This window comes from Melitaea cinxia, chromosome 13, assembly GCF_905220565.1.
Source record: "Melitaea cinxia chromosome 13, ilMelCinx1.1, whole genome shotgun sequence".
Lineage (NCBI taxonomy): Eukaryota > Metazoa > Arthropoda > Insecta > Lepidoptera > Nymphalidae > Melitaea > Melitaea cinxia.
Window position 1 is genome coordinate 10883402 of NC_059406.1, and position 6725 is coordinate 10890126.

Genomic DNA, 6725 nt, shown 5'->3' on the forward strand with positions numbered 1-6725 from the left:
CCCCGCGCGAAAAACGAATAAAAAGAGCTGCCCTCAAAATGGCCGCCGCCTCCCCCCCGGACACCCGCCGACCCCCGCGCCGCTTCGTGATTGCATCCCCGCAGCTCTTATAAATATGGCCGTATTCCTCCCGCCTTTACTGATTGCCCGTATACCCCCCGGCCTCCCCCCGCGACCGCGCCGCCGGCGTCTGAATAGATAAACGAGTCCACGTGGACTGCCGCGCTTATAAAAATCACCTCCTCCAATCGGAAAGACTCCGCGCTGCGCTTGAGCCAGTAGCGGAGCCGAATCGCGTGTAACTCCGCCCTTAATAAGCGATCCGAACGTTTTGGCCAATCGGAGCACGGTATTCGACGGATTTCGCTCGACGACGACGGAGCAGTCCACGTGGACTGACTCACACACGTACGCGAGTATAATGCCTCGAGTGGAAATAGCTATGACGGCGAAATGTGCGACAGCGAAAAAATAAAATGCGGTCGGTCGGTGCGGCAGCGGATCGAGCGAACGAGTGGGTGTAAACAGGGGATATTTTGGTGCGGCTCGTTCATTATTATTGAATGCGCGGCGCTAATGGCACGTCGCAGGTCGCGGGTCGCGGCTCACGACGCGCTCGCACTTCCTGCTGCTCCGATGAACGGCGCTCTTGGGTGGCTCACGTTCACTGCACTATTATACTCTATACGGATATCTCCCTCCTATTAAACACAGCACGTTATCTAAAGTACCTACCGAGGATCAGGGAAAAATTTAAACTAAGAATACCTGTCATAAAAATTGTCATTGCTGTTAAACTAAAGCAATTAAAACGGTATCCAACCGACACGTTGTTCGTGGAAGAAAAGACTAAGGTAAAAACCTGTCCAAAAGGAAATAAAAGCGAACGACGACGGCAGTGGAACGCAAGATAGCTATCGACGTAGGCGTATTGTGTCGACCGCCATCCGATAAAGTATGCTTCTCCGGTAGCCGCAATCGCTACCTATTCAACAGGCGTCTTGTCTAAAAAATTAATGATACCTACCGCTAGGTGCTGTTGAGGCCTGCCTCGCCTCGTCTTGCCTCGCCTCGCACCTAAGCTAGCGGTTACACCGTGCCGCAATGGAAATTGCAACATGTGCGCACGTGCATTGTATTTATTTCATATTTATTGACCAATATTTTAGAAGGTATAACAGACCCTACCTAGTTAGGTAAGGTACCACAATGAAGTGACAATTTAAAAAAAATACACTGTAAAGAAGCATATTAGCTGTTACTATCTACTGCTATACAAATTTAATAGATATATTGCTTTACATTGTATTTCGTAAAGGGCATTTAATATAATAAACATATAAGTGTCGGTTACGTGGGTGTCACAAGAATACAAATAATAAATCAATCTCCGCACAAAGGAGATGGCGACTTTTGGGCCAAAATGTAATGAGTAGAGATATGGTTTAAAAAATTGGTCATATTTTTTTATTTTAAAATATAAAATATCAGATCGATTCTGAATCTGGAAGCGGAGAAAATTGAGAAAGATAGTTTTCATCAAATTATTTGGGTATCGATTCAATTATAATCGATTACAGAATTCAAAAAGAAAATGTTTGCACTAGTTAATTAACTCAAGATATTTAGATGCACAATTAAAGCTGTAAACAATAAAGTGCATTTCAAATAAAGTTACATTAATATCGAAAATATCAATTAATATCTGATAAACTACTATACTTATCGATGTCATATCGATTAAAAACTATAATTATCGATGTCATATCGATTTAAAATAAATCATATTTTTTATGACAGCCTTGACAGCTGGCTAACAATAATACTGTGTCCGTCACTCGTTTCGTGTTTACTGTTTTCCGATGCATTCTGAGTCCATTCCTGATATTTATTTATGGTTTCAAGTGTATATCAGTATTTGTAATGAGTTTTCAAACATTCTTCACTAAATATAACAAACATTAGTTCTACAAGAACTTAGTGATCGGGTTTTTTTATAGACATTGTAACATAACCTCACTTTTACAAAAAGTCTAAAAACTCCACTCTCAGATAGCCAAAATATAGATAATTTTCAGCGAGGGATCAATAAGCCTAAATACATTAATTGATACCATTTTCATTTCATTACATTTTGGCCCAAGAATGTATGGAATCGTATCATTCTCCTTTAGTGCACAAGCTGCTAGCGAGCGAGCGCATGAACTTGAACAATCGCCTAGTTAAGCGAGCCGAGAACCGAGAGGAGAGAATCAAGTGAAATAGTTGGGCAGCTCTTAAACTACGATGACGCACGCCGCCGAACAATGCCGCGGTCATTAAAATAGCATTCCTTCACGAACATTATTATACTCACTGTGCTGCGTACACCACACCACACCGCGCTAAACAGGGTACGTACGCGCCACTCCGTGCAATGATTTACAACAACACTAGTGCATCCGCCATACTTCACTGTAATCTTGATATAGGTACCTACTTAGTAACTACACGATGAGTTGAATAAATAACGAAAAATTATGACGTCACTCCTTCGAACCCTATAAACTTCAAAACCTTCCTTCGAACCTTCAAAATTTTTAGAGTAAAAGAAATAACTTAATACTTTATATATTAATTACATATATCAAATGTTGAAATACTTAGGATAAATAACGTAGTAGTAAATATAATTAAGTAAGAAAGTGAGAGAAAATTTAAATTAAATTTAAAATAAATTATCGGCGACGAAGTAAGTTTATTACGTTTGAATTTAACAACGGCTTTTTCAATCTGTAGATTTGCCCACGGCAGGTCACAAATGTCGGATATGCAATTGTAATGTTAAATTAATAAGTAGGTACCGCGCCAAGAAATAATAAACCTACATGCTTTACGACTCCGACGCCCTGCTAATAAATACCTCGTTCGCAATTAATATATTTGGTGACGTACCGCGTAATTATCGTGTAATAAAATTGTTTATTATCTTAGATAATAATTTTTTAGATAATTTAACTGTAAGCACGTAATTAGATTGTTATGTCTACTCGTGACTATAATAAAGTCGTTTATAGTGTCTTACTGTTATTCATTTATAAGCGACACTATCTTCATTTTTTTTAATGTGGGTATTCCAAAATAATTCTATCTACTTTCTAATGACGACGACTCTAATTCTGATAATTTCCAAATAGACGTGGGTCAGCGGGAGACCAATGATGTATGTATCAATATCAAACGGATATTGATGTAATTTTGGCCTATTAACAAACGATAATTTTTTATTAATTATACCTACTAGTTCGTGTTAAGAATTATAATGGTAAGAGATTTATTGTACCTATCTAACGTCGGACGAATGTCAGTCACGCCAGCGTCAGTTCAAATTAAAAGGTGTTGATTCATAAACAACTTATTTTTGTTTAATCACGCGTTATAATTTGCACAAAGTTCATGTCCATCTATTATGTGGTAAAGTACTCAGGAACGTAACGTAAATGCTTTTACTCCTTCATCGTTATTTAAATAGGTATTGTTTGTTCAAATAAGGTTGATTGTTTGTTGTATGCCTGTATGAGGCCATGGCACGTCAGGCAGTTATGAATAACTTTACTGTTTACTTATCTGCTGTTTTTGTCCCGGGCCATTTAACTTATCTTACTTGACCTACTAATTTTTATTTTTTATATAATACCTATATACATATCTGTTTAATAAAGTATTTATTAAAATTAATATTTGGTCATAATTTTCGTGTAAAAAATTAACCGATATATGCACCACGATCGATGATTTAGCCTGAAAATCCCACTGGTGGGTATAGACCTCTTTCCCCATGAATAGTAGGGTTGGAGCTTAATCCACTCTGTGGGTTATATATTTTAGTATAGCTGGCATTTTTAGTAGGTTTAATAGGCACCAAAGTAGCTTTAATTATTTTAATATTAAAAAATGTATATTTAATAATAACTTTTAGTGAAACGCTTCAACTAATAGCTATACATTCGTTTCAATTGAACGCTAATCAAAAACACCGCTCCGATCTAGCTTTGATTTACAAAAGCACTACCTACCTAATCAAGCAATTGTAATTACGAAATCCGGGAGATAAAATCTAAGCAATATATCAAGAATATACGTGTATATAGTAAGAGAGCAATTACTTACAATATCGATAGGTATAGGTACTCGTAACAGATCAGAGATCTCGAATACATTTGTACCTATTTAACTTCACACATCATCGCTTTATAAACGAAGCGATCGAGGCCATAGAAATTATATCTAAAGTTAGTTTTCTATATAAAACAATCTCAACAACCATTAAGCATTAATTTGCAAATAAAAAAACGGCTTTAAGAAGAATGGAATGGAATCTGTGCCTTCTGGGAATCACGGGACGGTTTCAAAGCCTGGCGCTGGCACAATGGCCGGGTTATACAACTAATTGTTCGCGCCGGTTAATAATGCAGCTCGTTTTGTTTGCGTCGTGCAAGTGTGCGCCGCTGTAAGCCCGCCACCTAAATATCACGAAGAAATCTTGCTACTGTGCAACGTTATTTTTGCTTTAAATAAAAAAAGTAAACGAAAAAAATTTAAGTTTATATTTTACAATAGGTATTATTTATGTATATACACATTATACCCCGCTTTTCCTGCTAATGATAAATATATCTCTTAAGATAAAATCAACAATAAAATCTGTTATTTATAAGCCCACCCGTTGATAAGTAACGCATTCGAGATTGTGTTTTGCATTATAATACTACCTTAAAGTCTTACTATTAACGACATTACCTATTTGAGTCGTACTTTAAAGCCATTCTTACTTGTAATAGGCATTAGGTAATTTAGAATATGTAAGTGAAGTAAATAAACATAAAAATGCAATTAAATATAAAAGGTCCAAGCGGAGCTACGTGTGCGGCGAGCGGCGCCGCGTCGGGCGCGATATCGCTATATCTGTTGCGCTGACCGCTGACTTGCCAATTAATCGCCTGTTTACATTGTCGTAATGAACCGAGTGATCTTTGATCGCTACCACGAGGAAAACTGCGTGATAACGTACAGATAATAACAACCTGTTTAACTCCTAATCAACTTTGCCTCTAGCTGTCGCAGGTTATCGTTTTGTATTTAAATATTAGTTTTAGTTATCTTACCGTTCTGCGTGACCTAGACAATTTAAAAAGTCTTAAGGCTCCTTAACATAGCTTTATCGGTTTTCAGTTTTGTAGACTGTTTCTACCCTACTGCTAAAACTGGTGCCAATTGTAAATAAACACTTATCAAACTTATCTCAATATGATATTTTAGATCAATTTCCTACGGTTGGTTAAGATAGATAAAAGAAATCGCCTGTCGTTGGACAGTGGTGATAAAATAGTGCCTAGGGTGCGACCCGGTGACGTCCCGCGATATCGCTTGATTGCTGTTTATTTGGTATCGTGACGACGGCGAACCGCCGTCGCGCTCGTCGAGGGAGCCATTCCACGGGAAAACACGATAAACTTTATTTTAGGAGACCACATTGTGAAGTTACGCTTTAAACCCGGACTAACGATTATTGTTTTTTTTCATATAACGCTGTAATCGAGTAGCTTAGTGGGGCAAAATAAAAAATAAAAGAAAATGTGAAAAGAGAAGAGTAAGAAAGGACGATAAGAGCCATAAAATACAACGAGTCCATTGTAAAGGAGTCCTGTCCCACACTTCTGTAGGCGCAACATACTATCTTCGCTGAACAAAAAGGATTGAATACTTTCTTAAGTTTTGTTTTTTTTTCGTTCTCTTGAACGAAAAAAAAAAAACAACAAAGTCGAGACGAGAATTAAGGAGTGAAGATTTTTGTCAAGGCTCGTTACTTCCCACTTTGTAAACGCTACGTAAATTACGGGACATACGAATACTTTTATGGCATTCATAAATCATTCCCATGAATAAAACCACTAAAGAGTGGTGTGTACCTATTTGCTGTAACAAATTATGCAAACATTTTAACAAGAAACAATTGGAATGTTAGATATATTGGTAAGTTTAATTAATCATTATTTAAATTTTATGTTCATCGGAGGATTAATAAAATAAGTACCTACCTAAGTAAGTATCTCGTGTATTTTTTATCTAGATGAATGTTATTTATATTGCCTTAAGTAAAATTTGTGACGAGAAAAATATAAAGTTGCTAATATATAGATAATGTACATCTTGTTATTGTTGAATCATTTTCGTATGAAAAAAAACTGTAAACTAAAGTAAATCTCAGAAGTTGCGGTTACTGTCTCCTTAGTGGGTAATACTCAATCCGGTTATATTAAAGTGTCAGAGAGTCGATTGTTTCATTAAACACATAAGCACACACATATGCACGTAGGTACCTACAAAGTGGGTAGCTACACATTATTCACTGCGGTTTGTTTGCGATTACGTTCGAGTCTATTGTAATGTTAGTCATTGGCATCGTGCAGAGGCAGCCGATTATCGCGTAATGATAATAATGACTAATTTATTGACATTAAAATAAACGATTTAAACATTTAATACACCATTTTTATGACATTAAAGATATTTAAACGTTCTTCTTCTTCTTCAGGTTAAAATGGCTTTCAATAGTGCCAAATGAGCACATATGTATTTAAACGTTTGGATGGTGATAAGAGATTTTTTATGCTGACCTCTTCTATGCGATTAATTATTTCGTATAAACTTTTAAACTTTAATGGTCACTGACTATATTTGTGGGT

At 36.8% G+C, this 6725-nt stretch overlaps 1 long non-coding RNA gene across 1 annotated transcript; it reads left to right on the forward strand.

The window, feature by feature from the left end:
* Positions 1 to 2177: 2177 nt before the first annotated feature.
* Positions 2178 to 5745, forward strand: LOC123659166. Its single transcript, XR_006743989.1, has 2 exons — positions 2178 to 2393; positions 5583 to 5745. It is a non-coding gene; the product is annotated as an uncharacterized LOC123659166 (long non-coding RNA).
* The last annotated feature ends 980 nt before the right edge of the window (positions 5746 to 6725 follow it).